Below are 18,427 nucleotides of genomic sequence, written 5' to 3' on the forward strand. Positions count from 1 at the left end.
TAAATATAGCTGTGCTGTGGCTACTAAGCTACTGGAGTGATTCTATAATAATAGTGATGTTGAAGAGCTGCAATTACCCTGCTGTTGATTGCATTGCTGGCACAAGAAGGTCATATTCAGAGAGTTTCCTGTGGCGTTCAAGAAGCTGAAGTCACTCTTGTAGCGTATATTAATCATACGGAATGATATTTTAAGAGATAGCAGAGGATGAGAAACTGCAAGCTAAGCTTCTGTTCAAGGCTGTAGTGTCAGTCACACTTGAGGGGGAAAATTGTACCAGGTTTCCAGCCGTGTGAACTGAGTTCTCTCCATTTCCTTATTCATGAAGGACTGATTTATTCTTTATTATTCATGTGTTCATCATTAATATTTGAGCAAAGTAACACGCCAATGAAACAGTAAAATAAAAACTGTTTAATATATAGCTCAATATTTGGGAATTTTCTTTATTTAGAATCATAAAAACTCTCTTAAAAGTTCCATTACCTTTTGGAGGTCAAGGATGATAAAGTTATTAACCAGTGAATCTCCATGATTTCACAGAAAAGCATAATCTTTGTTTATACATTAAAATCAAGCAGGAACAGTATTTATTCACCTCGTAATAAATGTGTTCATATCATAGGCAATGTAGGTGATCAGTGTTTTTGAAATGAGAAACTAATTTTACCAGCACTGCTACTGTAAGTATTTGTTGTGTGACCATGCATGCTTTATTAATAAATTAAGAGGCATCAGCTGGCCCGCAGCCTGGAAATCACTGTTGTAATTGGATACTGCAATGGCTTTGATAGGACTTTAAAAGATAATATGGTTTAGAAATAACATCAAATGTAATTTCCTTAACAAATAGTGTTTTGTGTCCATGCATTGATCAGTGGAACATTGCACATCAGAACAAAAAAACAATAAAATGATCCTCTACAGACCTAGTGCAGTAATATGTGCACTCTAATAGTATTATGATTTTAAGGAGGAAATTATTAATTATTATTGTGCACGACTCCAATATAAAACACTAAAGCACTATATTAATGATAGTAGCTCTGTAACTGGCTCTTAGAGGTGAGTTATGATAGTCAGTGGTGGTGGATGTGAATCCAACAGCTCAGACTGGGATGTGAATTGATCTTTCCATCTTGCTGATTCTTGGAGAGTTGAAGGGTCAAAGGTTATTTGGGTCAGTGGTCTGATTTAATGGCCATGTTAGAGAAAAGGGGGCTTCACATTTAGCTTTTTGCATTTTGCAGGATGTTGTAAATCTCACTGATGTCTTGTTGATCAGCATTCCCCAAGGTTTTAGAGCTGGTCCTGTTGTTTGAGGCTTGTAACACGCAGGGACTTTTTCCCTCACCAGTGACATGTGATGCAGCTGTGACACATGTCATCAGTAATTGATATCAATTTGAAATGACACTGGATCCAGCAAGCGTGCCCCATATGGCATATGTGTTCCATCTATTCCTTCATTGTCACATCTCACCCTTTCATCTCACTCTCGCTGTGGGAGGACTTGTAGAGCAAGGGCAATATGGACTTTGGATAGTACATAAACAGTCATAGTAGGATTTCACTCCTTTCTCTTGTACTTTGTTTGAAATTTCTTGAATACATCAGTACGTCTTTGAGCCTGAATCTAATCAAATATGCAAGTCAACAATGGGAGCAATCCACAGAGCAACCTTAGCAAACAAAGACTACCAGGGGACAGCCATATGTGGGCATGCACGAACAATCTGATGTAACAGGAAGACGTTTAGGAGATGTTGCAGACATAGTGTTCAGAGTACGTCGAAGTCAAGCCTTTAACTTGCATACTGTACATTGATTTACATACATTCACATCAAGTTTTTGGACCTTTAACCATTTTTAACACTCAACATCATAGTGGTGTAAAAATAACAAGAAATCATGATGCGCACTTTATTTCCCTTTTAAGTTGCCACAGGTAACTTATTGTATTTTATTTTTAAATTTTCAATTAAATTTTGGCTTCCAATGATTATGAAAACAAGATAATCAAGATAGCAATGATGCTTTCATTTTGTCTTGTGTTATATGTCCAGCAGCCAGATAGCACAGTAAGAGAAGTACAGGCAGAGCGGAACGGAGCGCTTCCTCACAAAACAAACAAACAATGAAATGTTTAGTGGTGGAAACTGACTTATTTAAACATTTACAGGCTACTTTGTTTTAGCTTCAGTCGGACTTTGGATGCTGTTACTTTATATACGAGGATGCTTCACTCCATGTAATGATCTCTCCTTTCATCCAGCCACTTGGCGCCGTGCTTTCTCTGTTTGAAGTCTGTTATTGTGCACATGCTTACTTGTTAAAAGCTGATTAGAAACCTGGTTATGCGTAGACATGGCAGAGAAATCGGTGTTCTCCAGGGAGTAAAATCTCCCTGTGGAAACCAGGTTTCTCTAATCCCACACCCTGATTACAGAAAGCAGGTTTCTTGTTCACGTGACAGTTAAGAAATCAACTTTGTGGAGAAAACCTCAAGTGTAAACATACTGCAGGATAATACAAGTCAATGATTTGTGTCAAACCTCTTGTTTCTTAAAGTATCATTATAAAGGATAATTTAGTATTGATCACTCTTTACATAACATGTATCTTAACAATCACTGCAGTAATATGTTCTCATTAATGTTGGTCTAATTTATTTTTATTTATATATGTTTAGTAGTTTTCAGTCATTTGTATAGATAGTGGCTCTTATGTATTTTGATCTAATTTATTTTTATTTTTATATTATTTATATATGATTTATTTGATCTATTTTTTACATTTATTTTTCAGTTGAGTTCTATTTTTTTAAATCCACTGTTAAAAAGAAAAGTTTTGTTTTAAGTTCAATAAATGCATATTTCTAATCACATGAAATAATTGTGATCTCAATATTGACCAAAATAATAGATTATGATTGTTGCCATAATCTAGCAGACCTAGCAGATTATAGCAACAACAGATTAAGAAACACTAGACATTTGCAGATGCATTCATTATGCTGCTATGCTCACTATATATTTTAAACTATCAGCAAGTATGCTTGTTTAAGGTAATGTTTGTTAGTTAGAGAGGATGCCTAAGGACTGGGTATCAGCCAGACATGACTGGTGCACATTAAATATGGTTTCCTCATCAGTGATGTTAGAAAAATTGTGTTTCTGCTACCAGTTAAATTTATTTAGTAATAGTGAGTCTACATTTCATTACTCAGCACCACAAAAGTCATATCAGTCTTGTGTTACCTTATTTAACATAATACCAATAAGTTCCATGCACTTTGGTACAAATATTTTAAATTTGGGATAGGTTATGGGTGATTTGGGTATAATATTGATATTGAGAGAGTGAACGTTGCATCCCTGCTACATTTCCACAGAGACTGCATATAATATTATAGTATTACTGTATATTCAACACAATTTACTGATTTACAATCCACATCACTGGCAAACGTTTTGTTTCTGGTAGAAGCTCTTTCATTGATGTGTGGCCTCTGTGATCGCTGCATTTTAATTAGCACAGCTTGCTGGATCTCCAACACTGCATTTGTGACATTTTTCATGAAGAGTGTAGGATTGCTGTAGTTTCCAGACTCCGTCCAAATAACACTGATTAGCTGCTTTGGTCTGTTGGTGTATGAGATGGCAGCTTCTAATCAAAAGGTTTACATTTGTTTGCCCCGCTGACCTAACACTCACCCATTTGCTTTTAGCTCTTTGATTCGAAGCCATGCTGGTGCAAAAATCATTAGCCACTTGTGCGCTATGCACTGTAGCTTGAGACTTTTTTCCTTCTTTTCATCAGGATGTTAGTGCTGCAGGATTCAGATGACAGTTCATGTAGCCTTCTGTTTTGTCAGTTCATTTCCCTCAGGTTTAAAACACAGGCTAACATTACCCTTAAAGTTGGCTCTAATGAGTATTTAGCAGGGGAAAAGACAAGCTCCCTGACACCCTGTGTGTCTTAATTACATGACTGTGTCACTGTGGTGACAGTGGTGTAGGGACTGACAAAGTGTGTGTTGCTCCACAGTATAGGGGAGTCCTCTAATGAGCTTGTTTTTCTGTCTGATTGCGTAGTTGTTGTGTTAAATAGTGATGTGCTTCTGGGACAGATTACATAATCAAAAAACCTTAAATGATGTTTCAATCATACAGTAAAATATAATGAAATCAGTTTACATAAATAAGGAATTGTATTGATTTTTCTATTCAAGACCATGAGAGACAGAGTCTACTTAAAATAAACATACTATAAATAACTATAAATAAAAATTGCACTTTTTAGTATTGGGATTCATTTGCTACAACAGGCTATTTTTAAAATCCCACTTTCCCTTTATCTGTACAACTCATTAATGTGCATTGCTGACGGCCTGTCCTGGCGTTTGATGACCAGATCAAAGGTTGAGTGATACTTTACGCTCAATAGACATACAGCAAAAGCAAGCAGGTGTGTTTTTGTCTACTCTTTGCAAAAAAAAAGCAACTGAAGTTTACAAAACAGTGTATATTAATAGAAAAAAAACCCATAGATAAGTTGTTTCCTTTTGCAATCCTCCTGTCAAGGCTGCGTGAGCTCCATCTCTATTCTGTCATTTCACTTATCACTGACTGCACAGACGTAAGTGAGGAAAACAATACTGAAAATAACACAGTAAAATAGCTTATTGTGTATACTAGAAAAATGGCATCATCCTAATGAGTGCTATTTGCCATATTAACCCCTTGTTATCCTCTGTGTAATGTATGCAATATACTGTATGCCTGAAAGGTCTCCCCGTTGCCTAGTGACAGTGACGTAGCCCTTATAATGACCCTTGAAGAAAATGGATCTTGACAAGGATTGAACAGATGTATGAGTATAGGATACACCTCTCAGGGCAGCTGTTGTACAACATGCCTCTTTGGAAATGCACCATGGCATTAAAGTCAACATGCATTCAATCGTATCGCGTGTGTTTTGCTTGACAGGTGTGAACTAATATTCTTGACACACTCTTGGAAAATGCAAAGTAATGAATTACCTATGTTTTTATGCTGTATCAGCAGCACTCAGTTACATCTTTATCATATAAGCACAGTGGAGTCATGAGGGCTGGTGGTATAAAAATGCATTTAAAACTATAAATCATCAATTACACAACACAGTGAAAACAAATTAACATAATTTGAATAATGGGCAAATTATATATTTATAATTTAATAAAATAATGTTGTTGAAAGGAAAATAAACATATTTAATTTGACATAAGAAGCACACAGCATCTGTAAAAATAATCTTGTATGAATCCACTACCTTTGTATATTTTTGTTTTTCTCCTCTGTCATTATTCTGTCAGCAGAAGTTGGCTTCAGTTGGTGTGACCTGTTGCTATTAGAAACCTCTGCAGACAGTTTAAAGAAACATTTCATCTTATTTCAATCTGACATATGTCCCATAAATGTGGCCACTGTGGCTCTATTTGTCATGCAAATGTTGCTCTCTCCTGCTTTGTTATAGAGATTCAGATGATTCATAAAAAGACGTTTATCACAAACAATGAGGATCTAACTGAGACTCCTGTATCTTTCTGAATAAACATTATTATTACATGAATCACTTTTAAAATTTGTTTCTGAGTCTGAATGAAAGTAAATACTGAAACTAGCCACCTGTAGCAGTCGTTATGGCTAACTCTATAAAGATCTATATATCCGGGGCAGCTTGCCAGCTAACCAGCCACCCACATAATCATCCACACATGCTGGTTTGTTCACATGCAAGGCTGTGGATAGCTCTGCAGTACCTTTGTCAATGAAATAAAATGCCTGCAAGAGTTTCAAGGATAAAATGACAAGATACACACTGTGCAGTTTTCAATTTCTGTGTTTACTTTTGTTCTACTTAGAAACAGACTTTTAAAATTTAACTTTATTTGAAATTGGAAATATGTAGATAAGTGCAATAAACTTTTTTTTTTTTTTTTTAATCCCTATCATTATTATATCCTATAACGGAGGTGGATCATCACACATAGAGTCACAATGGTCACATCAGATTGAAATGAACTGTAATCTTCCTTAAAGGTTCTATGTAGAATTGTGATGTAATTTACATGTATTAATTAATTAATACATTACTAATTGCCATGAACGGCTAATGTAACTAAAAAAGATGGAACCTTCCCTGACTTTCTTGGTTGGCTGTTTTTAATTACCCAAGCTGGATTTTCCCCAAAAATTCAAAGGAGTTTTGCATGCTTCTGAATGCCTTGCCTTTATCCTACTAATATCAACAACAAAAAACAGTGTAACAACACAACACAACACAAACTATGCTATCCAACTAGAAACACCATGTAGGTATTAACTCTCCAGCTAATGAGACAGCTAGCTGCCTCTGTTGACCACAACACAAGTCACTCATGAGCACACTCTTCTGTTGGTTGTTCAAGGTGATAATAAGCACAAATTACACAATAACACCACAGCGCGTTGCTCCTTAGTCACAGCCTGTCTCTTCCTGGCCACAGCACATTGTTTCCTTACCACATCGCATTGCGTCCCAGCCACAGTTCACTTTTCCAACTGATATTTAGTAAACTCGGTTTGTAAAACAGTTTGCGGGTCAGATGAGGTTCGAGTGTTTGATTAACACAAATTTTTGCAGGTCACTCTCAGCAGTCAGCAGCTACAGCACAACAGGAGCCTCTTTATGTGTGTTTGTGTGTGAGTGTACAGCAGTAGGGGGACGGGGAGAATCACCTGCAATAGTCTTGCATTACAAGCACACACTAACATAAAATCTTAACGGACACGTGCCGCTAATGAGAAGGAATTTCTGATTCCTACATACAGAACATTTCACCAGACCTATGATGAACAAGCATATTTATTGTGTCCATTCTTCAAACACTCTTGTTAGAGCATCATCTGTAGGTGCTCCCTTTATTACAGCTATTTTGTTATTGATGATGTGTAGGGCATCCACCAAAACATCACTGCACTGATGCATCAGTTAAAAAGCTCCTGAGTTGAATCACGGCACATGGATGCAGCTTAAAAAAGGCGGAATAAACCACGGTGACAGTATGACCGTCTGTAAACTCAGGTTGTCATGAGTCTAGCCTCATAACCAACTAAATACATCACTGTGAAGGAAACAGAGAGATGACGATGACAATTGAGGACAGTGTAATGCAGAGCAGAGTGACTCTGACTGACGCTCTGAGCTCCAGAATTGAATGTTAGCCAAGTCAGCTTTTGAAACAGATGCTGGTACAACCTGTTCTGCAGTCCAGTGTGACTGACGCTTTGACTGACAGAGCTGTCAGCAGCCAGACAGGAGAGAGTGGTGCACCAGGATCTTATAACAGAAATAATACCAGGGCACTTACTTTAGACTTCATATCACAGATAATGAACAAGACCAGAGTTTTACAGATACAATATGGGACTATTGCAGACTGTTTTAGGAGGTTAGCATGTGGTAACAGCTTTGCAGATACATGAAATGCAAGCACATGACAAATGGAAATACAAAAATTTGCCAAATCAAATGCGGTACATCCCCACTGTTTTAAAATAATGTCAGTGAGCCACTCCATTGGGAGTCCAAGCAATTGGGCAGAGTGGTATGTTTAGAAACAGCTCAGAAGAAAAGAGAAAGGCTATTTCACAACCTTTTGAGACTTTGTACTATATTGTACATTTCTCAAAGAACATTAGATGTAAGATCCTTTAAATCCTCAAACTATCTGATTCCTTGCATTATAATGACAAGAAATGCCAATTGATTAAAAATTGGCAACAAATTATATTGCAACAGTTTTGGCCAGGAAACATGGTACCAAGGTTACATGACATATACAGTGGTCTTTAGTGGTCACTGGTTGATGTTAAACTCAGAATGTGGTCGAAACATGAGGATTTAATTGAGATTCAAAAAGTAAAATATATTTCATACAGATGCTTGTGGATTTCACTTCCTGTTTTTAGTTAACAAGTTTACTTTTCCAACACCTGGTCTAACTCTTGTTCATGGTTTCCTTTTTGTGAGTTGTAATCACTGTCATTGCATTTTTTGCTCAATACTAAAATTCACAGTTTGATAATTGCCTCTACAAACATCAGAGGCTGACTCTTGTCTACGTGATTTAAATGTCGTTATCTGCCCATGCCTGTGAGAGTGTAGAAATAAAAAGCTGTAAAATGCCATAATCATACAAATAGGGATAAGGGCACACACTTTCAGACAATCTTTCTTTGAAGGTATTTATAATGTATCACAATAAGTAGCAGAAGTTACTTTTTGTGTGAAACATCATGCATGCCTTCAAAGAATAAAAAGAATCAATGAAGAATAAAAAATAAGAGAAAATGGATAGTCAAATTGGCTGACAAACATTGAAAATATGCTGTGGTTAGAGAGTTTCTGATGCTGTTCAGTTCATTTCATTTGAAGCATATTGGTATTTTAAATCTGACAGAGGTTGTAGACAAAAGGTCTGGGTGTCATCTACCAGGAATCTGTAGGGAATCATTAATACGTACACCAAATGTTATGGTAGTCTGGTCAAAAGCTGTTCTGATTGCTACTGATTAAAGCTCAGACTGACAACAGCTGAATGCCTTTGCCATCATTACATTAGCACCTACTGAGGCTTTTAACAGCATGTTTTGCATTTTTTTCACAGATTACAGTTAATGTATAAAGTTACAGAACACCATGAGCTTTCTAAAGCGTCATGAAAATAATAGCCAAAGCACACTCCTTCAGTTAAGTGTATTATGTAATCTCCTCTACAACGTATAACCTCAAATGTATTAAATGGAAAGCTTTGAACATGCTGCAGCAAACTTTGACCATGATATAGATGCACTCTCTCATGGAATACAACCATAGAAAACCATACCCTCTTAACACCTTTCTACCTTTTTGATTAATGTCCCAGATAATTACACACATCTTTTAGATCCCTTGTATAAGGATGAATTTAATACTGGTGATCGGACTCTGCTGTAATACTATACTATCATTAATCATATTGACACAACTGTGGTCTCAACAAGCCTACTCATATTTAAAATGTATCAAACAAGCACATTGTAACCAATTTGGACCTTTTCAAATAAATGGTTAGCTGGGAGTGTGCTGACTAAAAGAAATCATAAAAAAAAGTTGTGATATTCCCACACATGCCCTCATTATCATAAAAGCAACCCTGGAACAGGCGGGCACTTGATGTTGCACTGTGAGTGTTGCAAAATTAGGATCCTCACAAATCGCTACATAGAGTACGAATAGGAGGCTGGGGAGAGCAGTGTGACAGAAGAAGGGGAGCATAAAGAGCCCTTATTGTAGCGCGCAAACAAAATGGGATGGAGTGTAATTATCTAACAAGTGTAGACCATAATGTGTCTGCTGGAAGGGTACTGACTAACTCAAACTTACTCTGTTATATCCCCTGATTGTAATCGATTTCCTTTTCCTCAGGAACCTTAGCTGTTACATCATTAACAGGTTACGCATCAATTATTGCTGTGTGTCCTTGTTTGGCAGATCAGGGATTATTTAATAACTGGTGATCACTTACCCCTTGAGATTGCACACTCATTCCAACGTTTGATCGCTCATCTGTGTATGATTGCAGTGCAGATTTTAAAGTACATGTTACCTCTGAGATTTGAAGCCAAGTATTGTAAATCCCCTGTCTTGCTTGGTACATGTCAGTGAAGTAAATTACATAATTGATCGTGGCTGTTATTAGAAAAGTGGCTCGAGGAAAGAACATAGAGGGATAAGAGGAGATACTAGAACAAACAGATGTAGTTTAATATTAGCTTTAGACCACGAGCAGTTTTGAATAGTGTAGTGCATAGAGGAAAAGAGACTTTGTTTGCTTTCACTGCTATACCATAGAGGATTGAACTATATAAACAGAGCCAAACAGCAGAAGTGCACTAGTGATTTGTATGTTAATTAAATACCAGATGACAATTAAAAGACATTACGTCTGTGTGCTCGCTATTAAAGGCATGTCTACTGAATCTGAGGGAAGGTGTGAGAACAAGCCAAAAGCCTTCATAGAGAGCACTCACAGACACTAATCAGAGGGGGGAAATGAAACACGGAAAAATTCCATAGCTAAATGTCAGATGGTGCTAATAAGGGGAGCTTTTTATCCTTTGTTGATCTGGTGTGTTCAGGTGTGTGTGTGTGTGTGTGAGGAGAGGATATGTGTATTGGTTAAAGGAGAGGTTGTTTAAATATGCACAAAAGGGAGAATTTTTCTTGGATAATACTCAAAAACAGTGTCCTTGCTCCTGTGTGAATTCATTAATGGCCATTTAAAAAATAAAAAAATAATTAAATATTTTTTGAGGCAGTATGTGTTCTTGTATAAGTATATCCATTTGATTGGGTAAATCAGAGCTTGATTTTTTTCTCTTTTCTTTCGAATGAACAGAATGTACATGTGTGCTGTTAATGGGCTTCGTCTTTCTGTGCCTGAGTAAATAGCTCCTGTAAAATCAAAAGCAGGGGCATTGATTTAATGACTGGTTTTGGCTCAATACACATAATCACTCTTTTCCTATCTGTCTTTCCACCTGCATGTTTGACACAACATGATTTTAGCCCACATTTGTTTGTTTGAGTGAGGTGAACAAAACTAAAACAGACTACAATAGGTCACTGTCATAACAACTCCAATGCTTTTGCTATAAATTCTTGACAGTAGGAGGAGTCACGCTTATTTAAAGACCTCTAGAGATGTCCTCTCTCCTCCCAACCACCACCACCACCACCACTGCCACCCACCACACACACCTACTGTACCTCTTGGGGAGAGAAACGATGAGAGAAAGCAGGGAGGGAGGGGTGGAGGGAGATCCAGAGAAGAAAAACAAATCAAGAGCCATAAGCTCCTTGAAATGAGCTTGTTGAGGTGTGAGAAACGGCGAGAGGGAGAGAAAAGATATGTACAACAAAGACAAGGGGGTGGAGAAGGACATGAGAGAAATTCTCCAGCTCTGTGTCTGTAACGAGAAGTGGTGAGTCTTTGACAGTTCTCCTCTCCAGCGCTGAGCACTAGCCGGAGTCGGTGGGCTACATTTCTTCCCCCCTCTCCACGAGGAGAGTTACCCAAACGAAACTGAAACAAGACACAGCAACTGACAGGAGGCGTTAAAAGCAGATTAAAAGACGCAAGGGTGACCGGAAGGTGCCTAAGCAATGGAAGCTAACTCCAAGAAGCATCGCTTTAGGAAGGGTCGGAGTGCCACCTTCAGCATTGACGGCTTCAACATCACAATAGGTAAGAATTTGCTGGGTAGACAGAGCACAAAGAAAGGTTAAGTGTTTGCATGGGAAGTAGATGCACAAAAGTGCGTGTGACAGGAGTAGAATATGTGTGTGCGTGTGAGGGAGAGAGAGAGAGCGCGTGTGTGAGGCAGAGCAATGAGGTATTTGGCACTGACACAGAAACATCGTTAAACACATCACATTTAGCTTCTCTGCACAACTCGACACATTAGTCCATTCTACTGAAGTTGATGCTTTCCTCTATAATGCAACTACACCATGGAAACAAGGGGGGCTCAGACTAAAGCTGTGTGCTGCTGACGTCACCAGGCAGGAATTCATTCTATTGTCTTGACAACGAGAGAGTTGATGAACTTATGTACTATTTTTTTTGTTTTTTTTGTTGCAGCACTCGTGAAAACTCTCAGAAGTGAGTGTTGAAACAGTGTTAAAAATAGAGTGATGTGAAGATGCTCTGTGCTGGAGGCTGTGGAGGAACTGTGTCCTTAAACCTGGCATAGTAGTTCATGAAAAGTTGCATGACAGTTGACAGTTTGTTGTTTACGATGATAAACCAAATGCGCTCTCTTGGTCTTGTTCAGTTTTATGATCTTACAGCAGTAAAAAAAAAAAGTTTGATCAACACTTTTATCATTAAACTCACTTTTTTTTAACTTATCGAACATGTTTGGAAATCGATGATAGATCTGTAATGCCAAGAATGAAATATATGACACAAGTCAGTAAATTGTTGTAGCGCTGCTAGGCACACCACAATCAGTGTTGACACAGCAGGGGTTTAAGCACAGATAATAGTAAATACCTGCTGTGACATCACTGGGTCGAGGCCAGATTTTCAACCCACAGACAGCAGCAGATTTTTGCCTTCAAGCTTCAGAGTTGACTATCACTGCACTGATGCTTTCATTTGGGATGCAACAAATTTTACTTTTGTGGTTCAATCTCAGCATTCTTTTCAACCTTGTTTTCAGCAGCAGTAGGGGGCTGTTTTCTTTGAACAATCCCTGATAAACCAACTTTACACTTCCTGCCCGGCACCAAACAGCAGTGAACATGAAGTGGTGAAATGCTGAACAATAGTTTTAGCAGTGTTAGAGACAGATATTTCCCTCAATAGTTGACACAGAGCTAAAAGCGAAGTGAATTTACATTTGCCAGAAACACATTGTTCAGAAACATGTTAGTCTGTCTTCCAACTCACACAACACGTTTATAAGGGTGATCATAAGTCAGTGTTGTGTTCACAGCCTGTTCTGCTGCCTGAAAGTAAACCCCTCCCAAAAAACTCTAAGAAAAAAATCTTAACTTGATTGTGATTGATTGCACAAGACTGAATTAACTATTCTCTCCTCTAAAGTCACATTTTCCAAAGTGACTTTATGAAACAACATAACATTGACATTTAAACGCTATACAAACACTGGATGTGAAAAGTTCATATAATAACTAACTTATAGTGATAATAATAATTGAATACTTTGTTTTTAATACTATGTTTTGTCTTTATGAGATACATTTTTAAGCTAACGTAGGCAACAGGTGTTTACATTTTGATCACTAGGCACATTTTATACACTGGAAATCATATTTCTTCCAGGTGCCCCCATACAATTTTAAACTTGAGACAGGCTAAATCAGCTTCTTGCCCTGGTCAGTGCCTTCTTATTATTGGATGGATTCAAGTTTGAGTTAATTGTACAAACTTTAAACTAGGTTGAACTTTGGGCATCAAGGGTTCTTGACAGTTATTGTGTAGCACGAGACACACTGTACTGACTGACACCAACATCAGAAAGCTTAACTTATCTAAATTATACAACAATACTGATAAAAAAGGAGTCATGTTTCATTGTTTATGGTGTGAGGCACAAAAACAGGAAGAGAAGTGCCCTCAAATATTTTCCAGGTTACATTAAAAGCAGCTCTGCAAGTTGTTATGATTCAACAGAAAATAGACTTTGGATTTTCCGGCTCACTTAGACACATCCTGTTACCTATAAAGACCTGCCTCTATCACATATGGCCTATATGACAGCCATACTACCCACAAGCATGGCAGTTGTCATGGTAACCTACAAGTGTCACAATCAATTGTTCACTGGTCCTAGGTTTCAGTCTGCACAGCGTTTTGCCAATCACCTCCCCTGAAGCGTGACTCCTAAGCACTTGCACCTCATTGCCTGGCTGGACACTTTGTGTTCACTCCTCTATTAAACACTGAGCCTGAACTGTAGCTGCCAGCCGCTGCTTTGGTTCCAACTGAGGTGTTTTGTCATGAATTAGGTTTGTTAGGTTTGCTTTGCTTTTGTTGATACACAGCTCATGTGGCGAAAACAGATTTGAACTTTTCAGCTCATCTGTAATTTTATAGAGCTCTTTTTTTTAATGTGTACATAAATGCTTTTTTCTTTCACATCTTCTTCACATTTCTCACATTCAGTACAAATACTTTCACATCAGCCTCATTTTATTTTTATTTTTTTTATTATATTTTCATCATCTCCTCTGTGTTATATATCTTTTTATTTTGGATTGTACTGCCTTTGCTTTGTGTGTCAAAACACTTTGTAAACTTTGTTTTTAAAAGGTGCTATATAAATAAATGATGATGATGGTTATTATTAACACGCTATTCATAACCATAAGTATTATAGAAAATAATCTTTTTGTGTGAAATTGGTGGTATGCCCCTGTAATACAGAGATTACACATCAGTAGGCAGGATATTCCAGAAAAGTGATGCTACGGAGTAGCTGAGTGCTCATAATACAATTTGCCAAGTGAAAAAAATTAGCAGAGCATTGTATTTCACTTCAGTGGAGTTACAGTTTATGTGTATATCCAGACATCTCTTGGAAAATCGTAGCCTATCAACAGCAGTGACAGTGTCACTATTCAAGTTTACAGCACTACTTAATAAAGTGTTATCCACTCTGTCAACATTTATCAGACTTCGGTTTCCTAAACAGATGATGAATTGGGGTATACAATATATATATTTTCTGTAATCTGACATAAAGCAAATAAAAGATGACATTTCAAAAGTTGAGTTCCACTCTGGGCGACAGGAACAAGATTTATAACTGCAAAAAAGCCATATCACTTTTTACAGGATCTGAAGGTTTTACAAACTAGCACTGTGAGCAATGATCATTTTCGCTATCAGTTAATCTGCAGATTTTGTTCTGAGCAATTGAAAAATCACCCAAAGTGACATATTCAAATTGCCTGCCTCACCTAAATTGACAATCCAAAAGACTCTCCAAATCTTCAAATTTGAGAAGGTAAAGCCATCAGATATCTGTATTTTTGCTTGACAAATGAAAACCCATTATTAAAATACATGCAGATTAACTTCCTGTCTATCAGGTGGTTCATTAATTGGCTAAGTAGCTCAGCTCTTTCTTTCTCTTCAACAGTTTGAAGACATCTCTGATAGCGGCTCAGTTTGTGTTCTGTGTGTATATTGTATACAAAGGCTTATCATCATTTTCCTCATGAAGGTCACTCGACCAAAATGTAGCTTCTGAATACATTTATCAGTGCTGACAGTGTGCACATTTTTTTTTCACTTTGAGCTCATCAGAGCTGACATCAAGAATAGATTCATTGCATTTATGATTAATAATCTGCCAGTACATGCTGGCTGGACCCCCCCTCTGCACCTTTGACATAACTTGGAACAGGGATTTTGGCGTCTAACCTCATTTATCTTGAAACAGAGACTGATAGTAGTGTAATTTACATACACGATCTGTGGACAATGTGATTATTGTTATAAGGCTCAATTGAACATTATTGCTTATTTTAATCATAGGAAGATGAAAGAGGCTATATCCTGAGCCTGTGTGAAGTGGTTTGGTTCGGTCCATTACATGTTTAAACTTGTCCTTGTCTGCTAAAAATGCACGACTGGAAGAGCCTCAACTCATTTCCATAGAACATTTTAGCGCAATAAGACATTCATTGTGAGACTGAAATGATAGAGTATTGGACTGTAGAGCTACCTCCAGCTGTACTGAAGGTCATTCTTCTGCTTCTCCTGGACTGCCAGTGAAAATGACCATTCAAATGTTGCAAATGGAAAAATGAAATCTCTTAACAGAACATACTATACTCCAGGTCACATGGACAAAACTAGAAATAGAATAACTGGAACATGAATTAAAGGTGGCTGGGTGTACACAATGTTACTTAACTGTTTTAAATTGAATATTAAAGCATTTTATAATTTTATTTTCAGGGAAATGATTTTGGGAAATTGTGTCCGACAGCTGTTCCATCTCAGACATTAGCAAAGTGAAAATGAAGGACTTCCTCAACGTTTTTCATCCCTCATGAAGGGATGCTGCCCCCCTCTCATTGTGGTCATGGTCTGTAAGTATGCAGATGGCCACTTCAACTGTAGTGGGTGAGGTTATGATGCCCCTGTGGGCCAGGATCAAGTTCTGGGGTCACTAACGATGGCTGGCAGGGGTACCATCTGTCACCAATTAGGACACCATTTAACTCCCCTGTCGTCACATGTACATCATTGTGCCATTTTATGTAAGAGTCATTTAGATTAGATTTGACTATCAGAAATAATAAGTAATTATCAGAAATAATTATTACATTAAAAAAGTAGGATTTATTTGACATTAAATCACCTGAAACAGACAGAGAAATGATAGCCAATTCACTGATTCAGTTTAATAAAATATACATAACTATCAATTAGTAACTCTGATTTGTAATTAACTTAATTATAACCAAAATTACCATATCAATAGCTAGTAAAGGTGGAAGGATTTTTTGAGTTCTTTGCAGAGCAGAGGTTGGCAATATTCACTTTTGTACAACATTAAATAGACAACATGTATAATCAAAAGCGTTATTTAAAAAAGCAACAAAAGTGAAAACACACAATATTACGGAGCCCCTCTGGTGACACGGTAAAAAAAAATTGAATTGTGGCCACAATATAGCTTAAAAAGTGCCTTTTTCACTGTTCATCTCCTTTGAAAGTAGCATCATGTGTGTCAGGCTCTCAGCTGAGGGAATACATAGGTTATGAACTGCAGCGTTTAATGATGCCACCGGACAAAGCCATGCAGTTACAGTAGCGCTCACTGTATGTATCATGTTGCCAAGGGAACCTATAGCCTAGCAGTGATCAGAATTTAGTTTGTATTGATATGCAGGTTGTTGTTGCTCTGACTGAACTACTGAATGTGTCTGTAGTGTTCTCTGAACATTTGTCCTTCAATAAAATCACAGAAGATTAAAAGTTCACTATATTTTTGATCAGTCTGATGTTAACCTGCAGATGAAATGTGCTATAATTCCTTTAAACAATTATGTTAACACATTGATGATGTCTTTATGCGTGGTTCCTTGCAATGCCAGGCTTTTCAGAATGTCTTTATAGCTCATTCCCAGCCTAAAATAAAACTCATCATCATACTGTTTCTGTCCATCGTGTAGCTATAAGGCTGATTTATGCTTCTACGTAACCTCCACACCGTAACTGTGCCGGTGCCCCAACGCTGTCGTGCACCTTTCAAAGTTCTGCATCCCTCCATCGCGTTGTGTTTTGTCGCGGTGCAATTAACCTGAATGGTTATCGGTGTCTCTAGTCCCTTCCCAGGTATGACACAGACAATCTCACTCTTTATTTTCTGTGTAATGGCCACTTCTTATTTTTTCCTATTACAAGTATTTTTAAAAAACTTGCTTCACAGCAGATTGAGCTATTTCAAGTGAAAATGTGGTTGAAACAAGTGAAAGTTGTTTAAAAACAAGTTACTTTTTTGGTGATGAGTCTTATTTTGAGTATAATGAGATTTATTTTGACTAGAAGATTTTGAGTTTCTGCAGTGTTTTGTTGTAATGCACATGATTGTCACACAACATTGTTCTATTTATGAATTATTACTCTGTATATTTTTTGCTACCAAGCAAACCAATCACAGCCCTTGCGGTCTGCGTTGCCTCGACGCGTAGTTACATTTCTGGGGAGGTGTACAGCGTAGGGGTTCACGGCGATGCAGACAGCTCTGTGTAGAGCCTGATTTATGCTTTGTTGACCTTTCGAAGTTCTGCGTCGAGGGAACGCGTTGCTCTGCAATTCACCGCCATGCTGCCAGGGGTTGTGAATGTGTGTGTGGTTTCAGAGGAGTCATATCCGTATCCTTGTTTATCTTCCGGTCACAGTAGCATTTAGCATTGCGGTATGTGCGCTAATAACAGAAAACACATACCCTTTGTTCATTATTAATAATGGCGGTGTCGCAGGAAGAAAGACCGGAAAAAGCAACTGCCGGAGGAACTGACGTTTTGAGCAGAACAATCACAGCCCTTGCGGTCCGCGTTGCTGTGGTGTGTAGTTAGGATTTTTTGGAGGTGCACGTCAGGCTACGGCGTAGGGGTCCGCGTCGACGCAGAGGGCTACACGTAGCTACGCCGCCGACGTGACAGAGAAGTATAAATCAAGCTTTATGTCGATCCAACATAGAAGCATAAATCAGCCTTTAGCCCCTCTAATGCCTCTACCTTAGACCAGCACCATAGAGATAGAAGAGTTGCGACACTCCCATAGGACTCCATTGTACGCTCTACTTCCGGGGTATGCAGCCTCGAATAGTTCCAAAATTCACTTCTACGGCGTTGCACATCATTCATTTGCATTGCTGGCCGTCGAGTAACTTCTGAGGTAAGTTGACTAAATAGCTACCTCTTTTGAATTGTCAGCGGTCTATATTTTATCAGAGGCTGTTTATGATGCATATACTGATCTTTATTTACGCACACAGCGTAACTATATTTTATCTAGCTAGACGACCGATTGCTAGCTAATTTGTTAGCTCAACTTTGCCAGCTGTGAAAGTATGTCCAGGGGTAAATTGATTAAATAGCTACCTCTTTTGAATGGTCAACTCTCTATATTATATCAGAGGCCCTTTATGATGCATATACTTAGCTTTATTTGTATGTGCACAGCGTGATTATATATATTTTTTTAAATCTTGGTAGACGACCGATTTTCAGTCATTGCCTATAATATGTTGGTTTACCCTAAGTATATAGTGCTACCTGCTGTGTCCACTATTGTCCACTGTT

The 18,427-nt window shown here is 37.8% G+C and overlaps 1 protein-coding gene across 1 annotated transcript in view; it reads left to right on the forward strand.

The window, feature by feature from the left end:
- Window positions 1-18,427, forward strand: part of pde1cb (phosphodiesterase 1C, calmodulin-dependent b) — a 98,077-nt gene that overhangs the window by 2,982 nt on the left and 76,668 nt on the right. The gene's annotated exons all lie outside the window — the stretch shown is intronic.

The sequence above is a fragment of the Scomber japonicus genome, chromosome 12 (assembly GCF_027409825.1).
Source record: "Scomber japonicus isolate fScoJap1 chromosome 12, fScoJap1.pri, whole genome shotgun sequence".
Lineage (NCBI taxonomy): Eukaryota > Metazoa > Chordata > Actinopteri > Scombriformes > Scombridae > Scomber > Scomber japonicus.